Source organism: Leuresthes tenuis, unplaced genomic scaffold (assembly GCF_036924035.1).
Source record: "Leuresthes tenuis unplaced genomic scaffold, fLeuTen1.0.hap1 SCAF_7, whole genome shotgun sequence".
Taxonomy (NCBI): domain Eukaryota; kingdom Metazoa; phylum Chordata; class Actinopteri; order Atheriniformes; family Atherinopsidae; genus Leuresthes; species Leuresthes tenuis.
The window spans coordinates 33528520-33549329 of NW_027325361.1; the positions used below are offsets into that span (position 1 = coordinate 33528520).

General features: G+C 38.7%; 1 protein-coding gene across 2 annotated transcripts in view; it reads left to right on the top strand.

Annotated features, from left to right (window-relative positions):
* The first annotated feature begins 10115 nt into the window (after positions 1-10115).
* The window catches only part of tbl1xr1a (TBL1X/Y related 1a), a 59227-nt gene continuing 48532 nt past the window's right edge, over positions 10116-20810 (top strand). For both annotated transcript variants that reach the window (XM_072390211.1, XM_072390210.1), the window contains exon 1: positions 10116-10428. The gene's annotated coding sequence lies outside the window, so the exon portion shown is untranslated. The remainder of the gene's footprint in view (positions 10429-20810) is intronic.

The window sequence follows — 20810 nt, forward strand, 5'->3', positions numbered from 1 at the left end:
TCCCCCATCCCTCTCTTTCTTCTTATGTGGAGATGGATGATTCCATCTATGCAGCCCGGCAGATAGACAGACATAATAGGCAGTAAGATTAGAGAGGGAAATTTTATGTGAAATGACCTTGTTGGCCAGACGACTTCTGACTATTTCTTCGTTATCTTAACACTGCATTTGTATCAGTGTGTAAATAAGAAGCACACCTTCCTACAAATAGAACCTAATTTGAAAAAAGAGAGGCCATATCAATACCTTTGTGCGTTCAGCCTTTTTAACAGCAATGAAGCAATTAATCCTGGTTCAAACCATACAGATATTCTATTATTTCAATCTACTCCTTGGAATCACTTGTTTCCATTAAAGTAAAGTAGACAAATACGATTTTATCATATCTTCAAGATTACATTATGTCTCCTTTTATCAACTTAACAACCGAAGTGCCCATTTGGGCAGAATTTAAGTTATTTACTGTGGCTAAAATGATTTGCTGTCAAAAAAAAAATCTCACATGCAATTTCTCATTTGGAAATGTGAAAAAATGTGAAAATGTAGACACATTAATGTAATTTTACAGTTTAATGTATTTTTCCAACATGGGTACACCCACTAAAGCGTGAAGATCAAATCTTTCTCCACTGCCAGTAGCTGCACGTGGTGCTAAAGGTGCTAAAGGATACTATAGTAGACACCACTACCTGTTAGGAGACAAATCTGTAACTATGACAACATGAAGATATGACATTACTCTGTATCCTGCAGAAACCTGCAGAAACCATAACAGAAGCTGGCATCTGAAAACCCAAAACAAAAGCTACAAATAGAATAAGCCCTCACTGTTACACATTTTGTTGTATAAAAGGGCTTTAGTTAGCTGGATTGACATTTAAAAATTAAAGTTGGTCTGTAAACACAATTTGATGTTCACCCTGAGGGCTTTCATTGTGCTTTCTCTGCCTCATGGACATTTCTGTGTGCCTGAAGGACTGTCATCCTTCATGCATTCCAGACAAGACTTTTAATTTCTAAATTATTATTCCATTTTAGGTCTTCCTAGTTGCTTTTGGAATATGAGAATATAACAATCTATAAAATAGAAGAAATGTTCATATTATACATATAGGTAGTTTGACACAATTGAAAATAAAGTGATTGAACCAGTTTTGTTAACGGTTTCCTCAGAAAAAACACTGTAATTCTCTTTTCTTTTTTCTTTTGGGAGAATAATTGCGACACAGTTACATTATATGTTAGTAGTCTGTGTGGCATGTGGGGTATTAAAGTCACATATCTTGTATTTTGAACTATGTAGGCCACCATTCCGTTATATGTACAATGCATTCTGCGTCAATGATGTCTTATGGTTGTGCTGAACAGTAACCATCTCAATATAAGTCACAATTGTTGCTAGCAAGCGGTTAAGAAAATATCAACACAATGCCTCATTTTGCTGCTTTTGGTTGTAGTCTCCTGTTGAAAGGCAACCAGGAAAGCAATGTAAGCACACAGCTTTATGGCAAAGAGAAGAGACACTTTTGATTCAAGTCTCTCTCTGCGTATTTAATACAGGAGTACACAGATGATTTTACTTACAAACTATGATTAAAGCTTAATGTCAAATCAACAATCTTCTCCCACATCGAGTCCAGACACCCTTGAACAGCATATATAGTCTCAAGAAAAAAATAGGAGGCACCGGAGTGTGACTCTTGGTAATATAGCCTGGCAGGAGGGTCACAACAAGTAAGCAATCTGCTTTGAGGATCAGAGGTCATACATTCTCAGTTCATTTATAGGCATATTTCTTTATCTGCTGTTGCTCCACAGAACCCAAAGTCAACACTGCCTGTTGCTAGTTACCATAAACAGTGTTCTCAGCCATTACTTACAACACACTCTTCTTGGTTGGAACTGAAATGCATCTGCTGCACAGACACCAAAGACTCTGTCCCACTCTTTACTTCCTTCTTTATAAATCTTCTTCCTTTTGGTGCATATTTCTAGTAATGTTTTCAAGGCTGACTTCACCACTTCCATTGCTCTTAGTGAAAACTTGTAAAGAGAAATCGTGTTTGTCTGACTACAGGCACTGTTGTAGCCATTTTATGTCACTGTGATGTGAAAAAACTATGGCAGCCCATAAACGAAAGGATACAAATGATACAAATCTTTTATACGAATTAGTAGGTGTTCCTCATTGTTGTTTCACATGACATGATTCCCGTTATTAATCAACATCTCAACTAAAATTCACATCACCTAAATGATGTTGATGCCTGTCATACATTCAGATTTTATTCATTTAAATCTCTGTGAAAGTGCAGAAAGCACTGAATTATTCTGGAAACTTGTAAATAACACCTGCACTTACTTGGGGGATGTTGACTGTGACATCGACAGAGCAACAACACAATTTTACAGCTCAGTGATTGAGGGCTTGATTTCCCACATAAATCATCGCCAGGCGTCTCACTGCATCTCCTTGACATAAAGCGCTGGACCTGTCCTACCAACACCTGAGCAGCTCAGTTATTAACATATTAAAGGTGTGTTAATCAGTGGCTGGCTATGTGTGCCTGCTGGTGAAAAACACTGACTGTAAGAATAATTGTGTTTGTTACCTTTAGGTCAGACTAAGAAAAGTGCTCCAAAGTATGAACGTGCTTCTGCTTTTATGTACTTATTCATTATATCAAGGTTTTAACGTAGGCTAATTTATTACTGATGGAGTCATTTATACTGTATTTATCCCTAATTAGACCCCACCTCCCTAGTTCTTAGCCAGCATGATGTTAACGCTATATTGTGGACTTGTGATTAATGTGAGAGTTTCCCGTAGACCTCTCAGGAGGAGATACAGTATATAATACAGTATAAGATATGAGCCATCACACATCCTCTCACTCCATTTTTTTCTGAGTGTTCCCTACAGAGCAGTCCCTTTTATGGGAGTCAATCATAATCTGTCATTACTTGGATGTGTTAGACAGAGCCTTCCGCTGTGGGAGCTGCAGGCTGAATTGGTATCAAATGTATTTTTTCCCCTTTACTTTATTTCAAAATCAATTTGAATTTAGTTTTAAAAAAAACAAAAAAACATGAAGGTGTCACTGTGCTGTGTGAGGCAATGGCTGATGACTGCAATAAGAAAAGTAATCAGCGTGAGAGAATACATTTTGCTGCTCCAATTGTAGAGGAAATATTGTAAAGCTGGGAAGAGGGAAGAGGTTTTTTTGTCACATCAGTTCCAGAAGTCAAAGCCCTACAGACATTTACATTCCCCTGAAATATCTTATGGTGACTGACAGTTGGAGCACAAAGAGAAGCATTGCACAAAAAAAAATCCAGTTTTCTGAGGATTAAAAAAGTGAATGTACAGAACAGTAGAAACATAAGACGTTAAATGGGATGCTGCTTATTTATCCAAACGTTCATACAGATTAGAATTAAAGGAAAAATATAAAAACCTTGTAACTTCATTTTTGTGCCTTTTTATTATTATTGCTTTTTTTCACCATGTCTGTCTGCATCTGACTCTGATGCATTTTATATTCATTCGCACATCAACTTCTCCACCTTTATTTATTTATTGTGACATCTCAAGTTTTGTTAACATTCTTCTGTTCCCACATCAGCATTTCTAGGGTTTCAACATGTGGCTCCTCAGGTAAAGTGTCTTAGAACCAGCAACTCATTTTAGGTTGCTAGCATGTATGAATTAGCACAGAATACATAGCATATCCTAGGCTGCACAGTCAAATAGCTGCTGTTATTCTTGCAGGTGTTTTGGTCATATTGTACAAACTTAAATTATGACCTGATGGTGGTGCTAGAGGAAAAAGTCAGGTTGTCACAGATAAGGGAATTTATTATTTCATGTCTTGACTATGGACCAGAAGACATTGTTAGCATTGCTAATTATTAGCGACAGTTTCTTCAGCTCCAACATTATTGGCGTCGGTGTTTCAAAGGACAGTGAGCTCTCATCTCAAACAGTGAAATACACCAACACTGGTCAGTTTATTTACATACTTTATTTACAGTTTATTTACATTTATTATTAGTGTTTCTTCCTCCCTCTAAGATTACTTCTGTCTTTTCATCTCCCTTTCACTAAAGAGATACTTTAAATGTCAAAGCTGGATTTCCTACTTGTAAATGTTAATGTGTAACAAGGTGAACTGGGATGGAGGGGATATAAAACAGACCAGCTCCTCTTTGCCTTATCAGCCTGATGAGGCAGAACACACTGTGCTGTTCTTTCTTTGTCATTCACGCACAAAAATACACACAGTCGCACGAAAAGAATAAGCCATTTCTTTCAGTTTGTCTTCGCTCCCATCACACATGGTTACAGGCACATGCAATATCTGTTATTCTCTGTCTCCATCTCTGCTGCATTAAATAATTTAATCACTTAACAGCCAAGCATGCTATTTCAGTCTCCTCTGTGGAGGGTAAATTATAGCTCAGCAGATAGAGCACAGCTATTACTACAAGACCCTAAGAAGACATATTATGGAGCCATGCTTTGTTTAAACCTTATCATTGTTAGAGCCCTAAATATGCCAGAGGTGGAGTGAAGTATTAACTTGTGTTTTGAAGACTACATAATATAACGTGGATACGGGTTAATTCAAGGCTGTTTGTTTGATTGAGCTACGCGACCGTGAAATATGATGTGAAAATATCTCTGCTTGTCTAGAAGCATGTAATACAAGCTCACGTTTTTATTCACACAAATTTATAGATTTTTATACTATGTATTATGTCTATGTATTAGTAATTATCTTTAATCTTTGTACATAGGTAATGTTTAGTAGGCATTAGATTGCTCTCTTTGCTCTGAATGGGACTTAATACATTTTCGTTATACGTATAATCATAATAAAAGTTCAGATTCTGATCCTGAAAAATGGATATCCATTTTTTGAGCTGAATGTTATTGGAGAGAAAATGTGGTTAAACAGCTAAATCCCAGTCAAGAGGGAGCTAAACAATTCTAAAGCTTAGCATGATTGTTGCTGTAATTCTTACTTTACTTTACTTTTAGACCTTTGCTTCATAACAGATACTCATATTAGTTGTTCCCATTACCTGGTTAGGAGATAAACAAAATTATGCCGCACTATCTTCAGCAGATAGCGTTGTAAGCTACATTACATATGGTTGTGATAAACAGCATAACAGTCGCTAACTGTGAGCAAAACTTTGAGGAAGAAGACATAAACGAGAGAAAAATGTTCGTAAAAACGAGAGAAAAAAGAGTTTTTTCAACTGGGTATGTTATTTTTTTATCTTTCATGTCAACTTATTTTGGCCATGTTTATTCTCCAAAAGCAGAGTTAGCTGGGTGGTCATATGTAGCATGTTTGTTACATCAGAACCGATTTGAAATTGCTGTTTTCATCTGCCCTGAGGAGCATCAACTGCAATCCCAATTCCAAAAAAGTTGGGATGCTGTGTAAATTTAAATGAAAGTGGAATCCAATGATTTGCAAATCTAATAAACCAATATTATAGTCACAGAGAACAGAGCAAATATTTCAAGTGAAACATTTTACTATTTCATAAAAAGATATTGGGTCATATTGAATTTGATGAGAGTAACACATCTAAAAAAGCTGGGCTGAGAATGACAAGAGGCTGGAAAAATAAACAGTGAACTGAAAAGAAACAGCTGAAGGAACATGTTGGAAGTAATTAGGTTAACAGATCAGTAACATAATTGGGTATAAAAAGAGCACCTTAGAGAGGCAGAGTATCAGAACTAAAGATAAACAGAAGCTCAACAATCTGCAAACCTTTGACTGCAATTTGTGGTGCAATTTCAGATTAATGTTCCATCCATCCATCCATCCATCCATCCATCCATCCATCCATCCATCCATCCATCCATCCATCCATCCATCCATCCATCCATCCATCCATCCATCCATCCATCCATTTTCTATACCCGCTTAATCCGTCGGTCGGGTTGCAGGGGGGTGGAGCCTGTCCCAGCGGTCATCGGGCGAGAGGCGGGGTCACCCTGAACAGGTCGCCAGTCCATCACAGGCCACACAGAGACACACAACCACACACACCCTCACACTCACTCCTAAGGGCAATTTTACAGTCACCAGTTAACCTAACAGCATGTTTTTAAACGGTGGGAGGGAGCCGGAGAACCCGGAGAGAACCCCTGCATACACGGGGAGAACATGCAGACTCCACACAGAAAGAACCAGCCAGGAACCCTGTGAGGCGACGGTGCTAACCACTGTGCAGCCCCAGATTAATGTTCCTCTGTGTAAAATTGCAAAAACATCTGTGGTATGTAATATAAAAAAGAATTCGGTGAATCTGGAGAAATGTATTTACATAAAGAACAAAGCTGAAAATCAATATTGGATGCCTGTGAACATTAAAAACAGGCATTATTCTGTAAAGGAAATCAGTACAAGCGCTCAAGAGCACTTCACAGCCCATTATCGGTGAACATAGGCACGCCATTAAAAAATGCAGGTTAAAGCTCTATCATATGCAAATCACATGTCAAGAATCAGAAACAACAACATCTATTCTTGGCTATTTAAAATGGCCTGAAGTAAAAGATTGTTTTATGGTCTTTTTGGAGATAATTTTTGGCTTAAAGAGAAGAGGAACCATCCAGATTGTTAGGAGTTCAAAAGCCTGCATCTCTGGTGGTACTCTGGGGTGTATTAATGCCTGTGGAACTGGCAGCTTGCTTATCAGGGAAGGCATCATCAGAGTAACATATGCTCCAGTCCAGATTATTTTTTGTGAGAAGACCTCATATTTCAGCAAGACAGTTTTATACTGCATACTGCATCTATAACAACAGCATGGCTTCATAGTTCAAGAGTCTGGCAGTCTGCAGTCCATATCGTTCACCAATTATAAATGAAGAAGAAGAACCAAGACTGTGGAGCAGCTAGAATCCTATATTAGACAAGAATGGGACAACATTCCAGCAACTGGTCTCCTCAGCTCTGAGGTTAAAAGAAGAAGGGATACCAAACGGTGGTGAACGTTATCCTGCCTCAGCTTTTTAAATATGTGTTTCTGCCATCAAATTCAAAATCAGCTAATATCTTTCATGAAATAGTTTTTGGTATTTATAAATAATTGCATTCCATTTTTTTTCAGTTTTTACCACCTCAAGTGAATGTGAATTATTTTTTTTACAACATTAATGAAAACCCAACCCCCTTTTAAACAAAAAGTAAACCGGAAATAGCTGTTTTTTTGTAACTGAAGGGAGAAGGAGAGATAAGCTGCAAACACAGCCTTGATAAATCATTTTAAACGTATAGATGAGACAGTTACTTATTTACACACCCAGCAGACATGGAGCAACACTTTGAATCATTTTGGATTCAGCTGGTTTGTGTTATTATGTGACTTTTTCATATTTTCACACAGTAGCTTAAATAGGACTGTATGAATATTCTAAAAAAAAAGGATACTTAAGATTGGCATTATTATCTTAGGTGGCTAAAATATGATTTGCTGGTGACCCCATTAATCGCAGAGCCTGATTAGGTTACATGCTGGCATCCCTGTATGCTTCTCAGTACTGAAGGGTGTGCTGATTGCAACAAATATATGCACTGTGAATAAGTACATTAAACAGCCCCACTTCGGTTCAGCTAAACTATTCTATCTAATGTAACAGTTTAATGTCAGAGACTTTCTAATGGTTTAGAGAGTAAACTTTGGCTTGAGCACTACACACATGTGGTGTGTTGTTTCCTCGACGGTCATTACCCTGAAAATGGTCTTGCCCTGCAGTGCTTCACTTCACAGTTTGCCCCAGTGAAGCTGTTTTTACATTCCTGTTTTCTCCTCATTTCCACAGCAAAATCAACTACTGTTCAAAAACATAATAGTCTGAGTCTTTAAAGCCTTGAAATGAGAACAGTGTATAAAAAAATAAATGCTCCATCAGAATTGTAGGAGCCCTCTTGTACACCAAACCTCCCCCGGCATTTGAAAGAAAAAGGTGAGTGAAATACCGTGAATGTCCTCCCAATATGCATAAAAGTCATTACCCATCCTCCACCCTCCTGTTACAGCCACGCCATAGCTCAACACTAAAACACCCCAGGGCTTTCTGTCCGTATATGTGTGTCTCTTTGTTTCAGCTGGGCCCTCTGTGTGTGTGCGTGTGTTTGGGTGGGTGAGCGCACGTGTGTGTGTGAGTGTCTGCATGTCGATGAGCATATGCTGTCTATTAATGTGTACATTGGTGGCTGTCTATTTCTCTTTGTTTACACTTGCAAAATATACATCTGTGTGTGTGTGTGTGTGTCTGCTCTTGCCTTCTCTAATAAAATGTCATTTATTTTAATAATATGCCACCACTCTGTCCTTTACCACACCACAAATGTTTTTAATTTATCATCTTAGCTCATAATAACCATGCCAAAACAGTTCAGAATACTCAATATAAATATGTCCAAATGAATAAAAGCTACCGACCGTGACAACGTGATAAAGGGGTCACTGTTTTGTAACATTACATTTGTGACAATTTTCCCTAGTGAAGTCTGGCATCTCTTCAGTGAATAAGATCCATCTCTGATCCAGCTACATCAGGAACAGCATGACTAAAACACTCAGGCCATGGGTACAGACACTACAACTAATGGCAAAACTAAATTATTTTCTATCAGTCAGTATAGCCACACCTACAATATTTCTGCAGTCACGTCACTGTTAAGTACCGAATCCACGATCAAGCGTTGAAAATAGTGTGTACACTGTGGATGCAGACTTTGTATTTTAATGTAATTAAGTTCAGTAATTTTTAAAGAATAGGTATTTTTCAACTGGGAATATTTTCGCAGTAATGTGACCATTCTTGGCTTTGTGGGTCATAAAGTCCCAGTTTATTTTTTTGTTGCAGTCTGTTACGGTATTCCTCTTTTTATTATTATGCTTTGTGTAATGTGGGTAGATCAGTTTGATTTCCTCAAATACATTTAGAAAATTAGACTATGACTTGGAGTGTTTTCAGTTGTATTATTTGTTTTTGTTTTTTTTTTGCATTGTCCTGTGACAAAGAAAAAGGCGGCAAAGTATGTCACTGAATTTAAATGTATTTTCTCGACTGTAAAACCTTTCTGGATATTTATAATATTTAAAGTTAAAATCAAAAGATAATTATATAATTTTCTAATCAATGCAATGCTGCAAGTGGCCACTAACACATAATAACAGTTAAAAGCCATTTTTTGCTTGAACATTAGACTGACACATACTGTAGCTGTGTATCCTACCTCATAGCCTGCATTAAGCTTCCCTTTCTGCTTATATACACTTCTGTAAAATGTTATACTCCCACTCATGCAAACAGGAATAGCTCAGTTCTGTCACATGCACAGCTGGGTAGGTTGGGGTAGAGTTCAACCTGGCCATTTATTCAGACCACTGTCTTTATCCAAGATGCAGGGTTACTGATCAAAATATGGCAATATGACAATATGACTGTGTGAAACGTTCAAGACATTCTACCACTTCTAACTTCCTGTGTGGGAGATCGTCCTCAAAATTCACAGCACACACATTGTCTTTATGGCTATTTTATGAAATTATGCTGTGGTTGTAAAATCCGAATTTTATTAGAGCAGAGTGACAGTCTGGAAATGCTTTAAGCCACCGCAAGTTGACAGTATGCGCTGCTTTTCGGTCACAATTTCTCATGCGTTTGCTGCCTGACAAAAGAAACAGAAAAATATGTGAATGTGTTTGGAATTCATCTGAATATCTAATATACACTTATTCTTTCACTGTTTCTTTTTTCTTTTTTTTACAAAATCATGTGTGGTATGCACACACGTGTGGGTGAGTGCATTTTTCTTATGTGTGGCATAAACAATTGTAAAGTGGATTAATTACTATTTCTTTTTAGTCTAAAAACGTGCTAAAAACGGTCAAATTATTATTATTTTTTCAAAAATATTTCTAAATCCTTTTTCGGAGTTTATGCCGACCTCCAGCCCGTACACGCCATCATTTTCCATACTGCGACACCCATTTCTATGTTTATGTGACTGGAGTGTGTTTCCTGCAGAGCAGAGCTCAGGCCTACCTCATTTTTGCCTGGCAGGTCAACTGCTCTGTGTTTCAGTCTGAAGCCGTTGGCTGCTACTGAACCGTTTGGCTCTTTTCTCTACTAGCGAGCAAAGCTACATTCTAGACCCAACTGTACATCCAGCTAATTTTAAAGGGATTTATTACTATATAAGCCCATATATCCAAAACACAGCGATCATTGGGGATTCCAAGCACCGGTTGGCCGGGTCTGAAGGCCGAATAACGCTTTTTCGAGGTGTAATCAGAGATAGAAAACAACGGTGGTGGAGGAGGAGATTCCATATTAGGAGCACAGAGGAGAAGGCACCCCCCTTGTGTGATTTGGAGCTTCTGGTGAGTGTTTTTCGTCGTGTTGCTTTATTATTGCCGTTATAAATTGTACCTTCGTGTGCAGTTACCACGTATGACTGCCCATCAAATGTTTGGCAGGGTTATTGCGCTGTTTTTAACGTTTATTTTTCCATTTTATCTTTGGGTGGGGGATGGGCACACTCAGCGCGTGAGTAGGCGCGCGCGTCTTGTGCACGTGTTCTTTGGCCAGTTCTAGTGCGTGGTTTGTTTGTGAGCGCGCCCTTCCTTCCTGCAACTATTACTGACTGTAATTTCAAACCACTTTAATCTTATTTAACCTCAGCCATTTAGAGAACAGTTGTAACATGAAATTCGTGATGTTCCAGTTGACAGCGGGAATTTGTTGTTGCGATTAAGACTTTTTGACTTTTGCTTAAGATACTTTTACAGATGATTGTTTTATAGTATTTTTTACTTACTAAGTCATTCAGGTACTTTGACTAAATATGCTTTATATTTAGACACTTCATAAATCATGTTTAAATCAGTTTATGTTGTTAAAAAAGGAAGAAGTTGTAAATGAAAAACTGAAACTAGTCTGAGTAAAGTTAGCATTTCAATGAGGTATACTACAAGCCCACACTTTCTGCTACGTTTAAAAGTAATGCTTCGGCTTGACCTAAATTATCTGACTTTCTAAATTTGCTTGGAGTCATATTTAATGATGGACTTTGTGTCGGTTTGATTGAAAGCTTACTTTCAGTGTTTTCAGAGTTCAGTGCTGTTGGCTACTTCAAAGTCATGGGAGCTGTTCTTTAGAGGTGAAAACAAACTTAGCTGCACATGCATGCCCACAAAGATCATTTGCCAGCCATGTAAATCTCAACTCAATGACTCAATGTCCCAGTCCCAGATAAATGGCTGGACCTCTGCTAACCTTTCATTGATGCCTTGGAAATACTTGTCTACATTTTGTAGCATTTTATGGCACTCTGTGGCAGTCTCAAATATGTGGCACAATCTAAACTGTTGGCTGCTCTTAGTTATTTTGTTGCTGTTGTTGGTCCTTTAGCTTTAGGACCCATTGAACCCCCTATGCCTAAAGTGCTGACCTAACCAAGCCAAGGTAAAATGAAAAAGAATGTGCCAGGGAGAGAAAATATTATCACAATATTATTTTCTATATTGATCAATCTCAATTTTGATCATGATAGTTTGTAAATGCTGCCAGTTTCAAATGTATACTCGTAATGACTGCAACATAGTGTTGTCACGATAGCAACATTTTGGTATTGATACCAATAACAACAAGTATATCGATATTGTGATACTTTTTCAAATAAAAAGAGAACACAAAAAATGTCATTGACTTTATTTCAATAGAAAATCTTGTAACTGCAACTATGCATCAGTAAATAAAATGAAATACCACAAAGACAGGCTTTTCTAATGCACAGACAACACAATTTTAAAGTAAATAAAATAAAATAATATAAATGGACTATTTAAACCAGAGAAAGTGGCAGCTAATTGCAGTGCAGCTTTAATTTTTTCCAGAGCTACTTTTGTGGAGAGTGAAGGGTGCTGGCGTTGCTTGCTTTTAGCACTGATTGTGGTTATTTTCATGGGTATAAGTTATTACCTGTCATTCGCTGAACTCCTTATGTAGGTCTGGGTGCTTGTCCTTCAAGTATTTTGCCAAGTTGGAAGTGTTTCCACCCTTGGCCAGACATGTTTTGTAACACCGTTTGCACAGTGGTGCTTCTGTTGTGTTATTGCAATGAAACGCATGACAGCTTAGCCTTTCATTGCTTTATCTATTCAAATAACTGAACACCGGAATAGCAGTCAGTGAAGAGTTTCTGGCCTGTTTGCTCGCATCTTCTTATCACACCCGGGAAAAGCACAAAATAACGAACCATCTTGACTTATGATGTACAGTGAAGAACGTCTGTGTCTTGCAAGGCTCCTGACCTCACTCGTGGGTTTCTGGCAACAAGTGGCCACGCGAGATATCACATGACTTTTTTCGGCTTTTGATTTTAGTTTTGTTTCTTATATGAGGCTCAACTGTGAAATGCAAGGACAATATTGTTTTTCACGAACGACAAAACAATCATTTGACTAGATAATGCCATGAAAGGCTAATCTGTCATGCGTTTCATTGCAATAACAACTGCATGGGATTTCCTCCATTGGAGTCCATTCATTTGGCGATTGACTGTTTTGGACGACAAAGATGGCGGAGAGCAGAAACTCCGACAGTGAGAAGTGAGCTGTTTAAAACCTTTATTTTAATAGACTTCTTGTGCACAAAAATGTTACCCCAGTTTGGGTTTGCGTGTACCGGTCTCATCCAAGCACAGTATAGTACCGTTTGAAATGCCTCAGTACACCGAACAAGCCTGCTGCAACATACAAGTTTGAAATGGAGTTTATTAACCAAAGTTAAGTGATACCATATAAACAGTAAAATGTGCAAAGAATAGAATAGAATAGAAAAATACTTTATTCATCCCCCAGTGGGGGAAATTCAAATTAGTGCAATAGCTCAAAAAATAGAAAATATTTACAATGATTTCATACTAAACAACAACAATAATAATCAATGACGAAATAAATAAATGTGAGAAAAACATGTCAGCAGTCACTGTTAAAAAGCCTTATGGCTGTGGGGACAGAGGACCCCCTGAACCTCTCAGTCCTGCAGCCTCTCACTGCAGCTGCTCCTCTGACCTGCTGTGGAGAGGATGTTCATTATTATCCAAAACAGAATGTAGTTTCCTCCTCATCCGTTGCTCCACCACAGCACTGAGAGGGTCGAGTCTTCTGCCTACAGCAGAACTGTTCTTTTTCACCAGTTTGTCCAGGCGAATACAGCTTTTGTCTGTAGTGCAACTCCCCCAGCAGACAACAGCATAGAACAGTGCACAATACAGCTTTCCCCCCTTGTAATTGGATAACAAAATCTTAATATAAAACCAGAAAATGTTAAAAGTCTGAGTCACAAGGCTCTAGTACATTTAAATCTCATCCTTTGCTGTGGAATATGAAACTGCTGTTGTAATCTCTTTGTTTCCACTTTTGTTTTATTGTCCAGCCCTAATCTAGTATGTACGTATATAATTTTAAAGGGACTGTACTTGCGAAGTGCTTTTATACAAGCCACATTCACCAATTCTTACACTCACTCCCGCATTAAGTTTTACCTGAAGAAAAAAGTAGAAAAAATAACTCAAGAAGAACAAATAAAAAGGCAGATTATGTATCTCATCTGACAAGAGCACCATTTCCTGGCACAGTCATTATGAAAGAAATGAAGGATGCATCTTTAGATGCACTGAATTGTTAACAGGTAAATCGGAGAGTCACGGCGCTATTGTACACGCAGTTTTTCTTATTTGTTTTACTTTATTATGTGGTCTAGCTGGAGATTATGGCGAGTAGGGCTCTTCTTCTTGCTGAGCACATGTGGGAAAATATGTCCTTATATGCAAACGCCAGATTCCATTATATTTTGAAGGAAATGGAAACAACACTTTTTTTCATTCATATCTGTCCTCAGAATTACAAACTTGTAGAGCCACGGAGTTTTGTCTAGTTGGTTGCAAAGTATGTGTGACTGTCAGCAGACATGGCTACGTTAAAGACTTGGTGTAACTTCTGATGCAAGATGTGAGGCAACATTTTCTCCAGTCTTTGCTTGCACCAGTACACTGGTGATTGCTTACAGTCTCTCAAAGACAGCTTCATGAGTCAAGTATTTTTCATCGCATCTGAAACACATTATTTATATGTGTTTAAGACTTGGAGCTCCACATTGGCTTAGATGCAGCTGTTTGGGAAGTTTCTTTGGTGTATGAAGGGAAATCCCGGTTTCTTTCATTAGCTGTATTAGGGATGTGAAATCGGCCCTGTCTTCAGATTATTCGATTGTGGCCATTGTCGATCGCCGATTGGTGATCCAATCGTCTGAGAGGACAGGTGCAGTTACGTCAGCTTGGCCGACAGCAATTCAGTGCCAAAAAGGAATGCTTAATCGGCTATTTGGGCATAGTTCAGGTTTTTCCCGGATGTAAACGGTGAGCCTAAAGACCTGACGCAACCTATTTGCACAATATGCAAAAAATGTGTGCCTGTGAAGGATAAGCTGACGACAAATTTATTTGGGCACATACAAGTTCATCACACCTCTGAGGCTGTAAAAATACCCCCAGCCTCCGCTGCCCGATCTGGTGTTGCTGCCGGATCTAGCACAAATTCATCTCTGCTGCCCACAATATCGGCAGCTTTTGCAAAATAAACCAAATACAAGCAAGGCAGCGAAAGCCCATTAGGGGTGGGCGATATGACTATATTAAATCGTGAACGATTACAACGTGAAGACGATCTATAACGATCTGTCAAACTGCAGAGATCGCGGGATCGTCTCTGGCACATTCTATAAATTGCAGTTCTATGCTGATGCACCGAAGCACCTGACCTTGTCAACCTGACCGACCAATCACAGCGAATTACGGGCAGTGATGCGCTTTCTTACCCGCCTCCTTGTTTGTGTGTGTAGCCGCATGGAGAGCCATGGCTGTAAGCCAAATGGAGGAGTTGGTCGCTAAGAAAATTTCCACCTCCATTATTTGGAATTGGTTTGGATTTTCCACAACTGATCAAGCGCAAGCAAATGTAATTTGCAAAGTTTGCACAGAAACGGTTCGCACGTCAGGTGGCAACAGGGCGAACCTGTTCAATCACTTGAAGAAGAAGCATCCCAAACAGTATGCTGAGAGCCAAACAGCGAGGGGCCCGGTGGCACCGGCACCAGCACCGCAGGTGGAGGCAGCAGCTAGCTAAGACCAACACAGATAACATTAACACAGGCATTTGACAAAGGCACTCCTATGACAAGTCAAGCAAATGATAGAAAGAGGTAACAGAAGCAGTTACCTTGTATCTTGCAAAAGATATGGCACTGTTTCAAACGTCTGCTTCAAGTAGTTGACCCGCGGTACGAGCTGTCCAGCTGAAAATACTCAAAAGCATCAAAATCCCGCAGTTATCAAACTAACCATGTTTGTGTGTCGTAACTATTTTGTTCTCCTCTACAGATAAGATGGTGAATTTACAGACAGCACATACTTTCAAAGGTTGTGTCTTGTCATTTTTTAGGGCTTTCAAAGGACAAGACAGTCAATTTCATTCTTACCAATATTTCAGATTCTTGTTTCCATGTTTTGTGACCTATATCTGTCTAACTGTCAAAGTTTAAATTTATGGCTTTTTAATCACCTACTATGGCATGGCGACCATCTCTCAGACCAAACCCAGCTGTGTGTGAACCCACAGTAAAATGTATGAGGCACACTTGAAATAAATCCACGTAAACATCGTGTCAAGCTTCTCTCTGTGTCTTTAAGTTTCTGAGAAGTGTTGGTTAATCAGTGTAGTTTTCAGTGTTTGATCCATCTTGAGTTTTGCTTAAAAAAAGTATGGGCAACATTTTATCATGCCCAACAGGGCCACAAAATAGCAGTTCTATTTTTTTCCCCGATTTAAAATCTTTTCAACATTGCAGTAATTCTTTCAGTCAGAGAAGACGGCTTTCTACAGGATTTCCTTTCAATGCTTCAGTGAATAAAAGTATTGTGTGTTTATAGAGAATGCGCCGCCCTCATTCTCACAAAATGCAGTCGGCAGGTGTCTACGCTTGGAGTTACTTGTTCTGGAACTAGTAACTTTGCATAGTGATGGTGATTGCTCATTATAAAACTATCAGCTGTAGTATTATGAGTATAAAATAGGACGGTTAGTATATTCATCACCTTAGTTCAAATGCTTGTTGCTGTCTCTGGATTGGCTTCTTGTCACCACTGTTGCAGAGCACATGTTGAGTGCAAGAAACAAGAATATGGTGAGCTGCAGAGTGGGCAGCTGAGTCATGTTATCTATATAGGACACGCTGATTACTTGGCCTTAATAAATCACAGAGGAAGCGTGTTGGAGTAGTACAGTTATGTAACCAGTCTTTGTCAGTATTATGAATTGAAAGAGGAAAGACAAAATGGACCTAAGTGCAGTGAGTGAAAATGTCTTCCTTAGTTAGGTAATGGCCTGACATGAGCCAAAGAGACGCACAAAAATGGAACACCCCGAAATCCTGTCGGGTGGCTCAGACCACAGTAAATATTTGCTTTAATTTAGAGTATGTGAACTATACCTGCACAATAAGTGCATTGTTGTGTTCGTGAATTTGAATGATACTGATAATTTATATTATTAGAGCTAAATTAATGGGAAATTTGTGAGGTCAGTCTTTGTTAGATCACTGTTAAGACATAATTTAATGATATACTTCTATACAATAACACTAAGTAGACAAGGGTTAATTCTGGAAACACTGGTGTGGATTCCGTTTCCCTTCTGCTTTTTACCCACAGGATTAAAATCCACTTCTGCCAACTGTCATCTAGATTTAGTCTTGAAAGAGAAAATGTACAGTGAGCATTTAGCCCTGGGTAATATGACACAGGTATAGTTGCAGGTATTCATTGGTTCTACCTCCTGTCTGTCTTGCTGAATGAGAGCTGCACTGAGCCTGAAAACATGCACACATCACTGTGATAAGTTGTAAAAACACACTTTTATTAAACGTGTTTCAAGGCGATATTCCCAAACTAACAAGAGAAAATGTGCAGATATAACGAGACGTGATGGTTCCATTTCACCAGTCTACGTGGCAACTCACTCCCATTGCTAAGCTACAGGGCCGACTCCCACGGTCTAGTCAAAATATATAGTTGATACTGATAGTTGATTGCCATCCCTTCATTTTCTAGTAGTCTGCCGTATTGCCCTGCGAGCAATAACTGTAGTGTGTACCGAGGCTAAGCATGTTGCTCCTCGCAGGACCAAAAAGAGTCAGTCACCTTGTTTTAGCTGGTGTACTTGTTAATGTTGCTTTTAAAAGAGATTCAATGTTTTTTCTGTTCGTAGGTGATTTTTGTCAGAATGATACACTTTCTCTTACATGTGATTCTTCCAGTAGGTCGCCATGTACAGCGTTGTTGAAGTTGTCAGATGACAGAATTGATTTATTATGGATCCTTTTGGCCTTATGGTAGCAAGCAGGACAGCAGACATTAGAGAAAGAAGTGGAGGGTTTCTTCTTTTTAGTCCTCATCTGCTTAGGCCGCTGAAAGGGGGTCACAATATTTGGTTTGTGTGCACCTTGGTTTTGTGATTGAGGTTTCTAATTTATTTTAATTTAGCATTAATAAAAGTCAAACTACACCCTTGCCAGCTCAGTGATGTATCAGCAGCAGATTGACTTTGACCCCTCCTGTCTGCCTCTGCACTTTCACACATGACTCAAGGTGCAACAGGGGCGCATGTGAATGCGGCTACTGTCCTATCTGCAACTGACAGCAGTGTGTGTGTGTGTGTATAGAGTAACTGCTTTCACTCTCTTTGCATCAACAACAGGATCAATATTAATAATCCCTTAGACTGAAATAGAAATGTGCAGAAAGTGAATATGCTCCAAGAAAAGCCCTGTTGACCATCACGTTTATGCTCATAAGTGTGTAAATATATATATATATATATATATATATATATATATATACAGTTATATATAACTTTTATTTTAAGAGGTGAACATAATTAATTATTTATCTTCTGAGGTTATGATAAAGTGTTTGTATGTTTTCCCTTTAGGAACTTTATCTGGAAACTGTCATTCTAATCTTCTTATTTCAGCATAGCATACATGTTTACTAGTGTTTCAAATATTCTATATGTTGATTAAATATAGTTTTAAACAACAAATAGAATATTGTTGGTCAGTGGGTCAATTTTTTTTATTGGTATTATTATCTTAGTTTTTTATTTTCAAGTATCGACATTGCAAAATAACTAATTTTAGAGCCGTTGTCAACAGCAATTTGACATTTTTGCTTTAAAGTTTTTTACTGGCTCATGCCATTATTATATTTATCTGATTACTATATTATGAGAAATGAAAAGGAGTTGCGAGACCAAGCTGAGAAATTGTATTTATGTAACAGTATTCGTAATAGAAACTTCTGACATAACCTTTTAATGCACAAAACGTGCTATGAATCTGAATGGCTTCTGTACTCAGTGATATTGTTTTTATTTGGGAATCAGCTTTCAGAACCTACTTGGGTGATATCTAAATATTTACAGCCGCCTCAGCTGCATTAAACAGACCACATGAGAGGACGAGGGAAACGCAGATGGGGAGGTCGACGCTCCCTTTTTATCGGCAGAATGAAGATAGATTGATATACTTTTAGAACATGGTAATAATAAATCTAAATATGAATATCCAATCAGAAATGCAGATTGTGTATGGCATATCTGTTCCTATCACCCTCTCTGATTGAAGTTTTACTTTGATGTAGATCCTTCTGTGAAAAGCTGATGAAGAAGAAGAACTTTATGAGCCTAATGAGACAACAGTGTGCTTTAGGGATGTGAAATTGGCCCTGTCTTTAGATCATTCGGTCGTGGCCACTGTCGATTGCCGATCGGCCGGGCGCAGTTACGTCAGCTAAAAGAAAAGGAAAAAAAAACCTTGCCTGGCTTGAGAAAGATGATAAAAACACACCACTTGTGACGAAAAGTGTTTGGTAAGCAACCAAGAAGATTAAGAACAGAGGAGACAAAGAGAGAAAAAGAGAGCCTGCGTCCGCGGCGCGCACCTCCAAAATAAGTGAGAAGGAAAAAAAGATGCAACAGGGTGCAATTGACCCTTCGCTAAGCCCCGCCCGCTTGGTTACTGTTGCTATGCCAGTCAAGCTTTCCCTCCTAAAGCGAGAAACATGGAGTTTTTACCGGTACCATTAAGTCATATTCCTCAGGAAATATAAGATATTTCCTGTCAAAATTCTTCAAAGGTGTCACAGAGAAGCAGACAAAAAGGTCTCCAATATGCATTTGAAAGATACGTTCACCAGATTAAATGTTGACGAAGTTAAAACGAAGAGGAACTAAAAATAGAGGGGAAAGTACTCTCAATGTAAGCACCAGGCATCACGTGTTGACACTTCGAATAAAAAAACAGCACATACAAGAACAACAATGTTCTTGTACAGCAGGGTAACTCGACATATATATTGTAGATAGCTGCTACAGAGGAGGCAGGGCGTCCCTTCACAAATGCTAAAAGATATCAGTGTTAGAACTTGTCTCTATCTGTTAGTATTTATTTTGCTTAAATATTACACAGTGGTTCAAGGATTAACAGAGACGTCTTTGTTAACGTTATAACACAAAGCTATGGTTAGCTAACGTTAGCTAGCACTTAACCTTAGAACAAACATAGGCGCTCTTATTGATTTTGGAGGGATTCAGCTGTTCGTGTGGTCTTCCACACTGCTTTATCCACACCCGGCACCTTTGTTGTTGCATCTTGGGCTGGGGAAGGCAAAGAATTCTACACCACCCTCCAAACTTCTTGGATATCGACTGTCGACTTGCAAGTCCCGTATGCACACATAACGCAGGATTGGACAGAAGCCGTTTGTGGGAGGGGCTTTGCGAAGGGTCAGTTAAGAGTTTGATATCCATTCCTCAGTTGCACAGATCAAAGGACTCTGTATGCAGACATGTTGCTCCATGAGAAACATTTTGAAATACACAGTAAAGTGCAGGTTCTAGGGATTTTTTTCTTTAACATCTTATGGCATTAAATTAATTCAAGATCGCCTTAAAGATCACCATTTGAAAAAAAAAAATCACAATTCACCTTCGATCACTGACAGGCGATACGATCGAAAATCACTCCATCCCTAGTATGCTTCATTTTAATCTTGTTATGTATGATCAAAGTAGTTTGAACAGCGTTATGTAGATTTTTCAAAATGATATGTAAATTGATAAAGTGAGTCTGGAGTTAGATCCATTTTTGAAATGTAAATCCAATTGCATCAATGACCTGTTGATGAGAAGGCTGGAGTTAGCTGGTGAGTTGGCCCATGTGAGAGTACAGCCTCTGCACCATATATGTCAAACAGTGTGTGGGCTGATGAGAGTTACGGCCTCATGCTATTTTCTACTGAACTTCTACTCCTTGTTGATATTTCAGATATGTCCAAATACATGTACAATCGATACCAACTCAAAAACAGTGTTCAGGAAACCTCATCTGCCATTCTCGATGTGGTATAAACAAAACCCAGTTTCCCAAAGTGTCAGTTCTGCGTCCTCTGGGCCTCAACCAGAGTTGTTCTGTATTATTTCCAGCTGTGAGGACATATCAGCAGCAGAGAATCTCCTGCCATAAAATGCTTGTGTGCAGAAACGCATTTTCTAAATACTCCTTTGTAGTCACGTGAGTTTAGTTGGTGTAGTGTGTGTGTGTGTGTGTGTGTGTGTGTGTGGTAACCTGAGGGATCAAGTTGAAC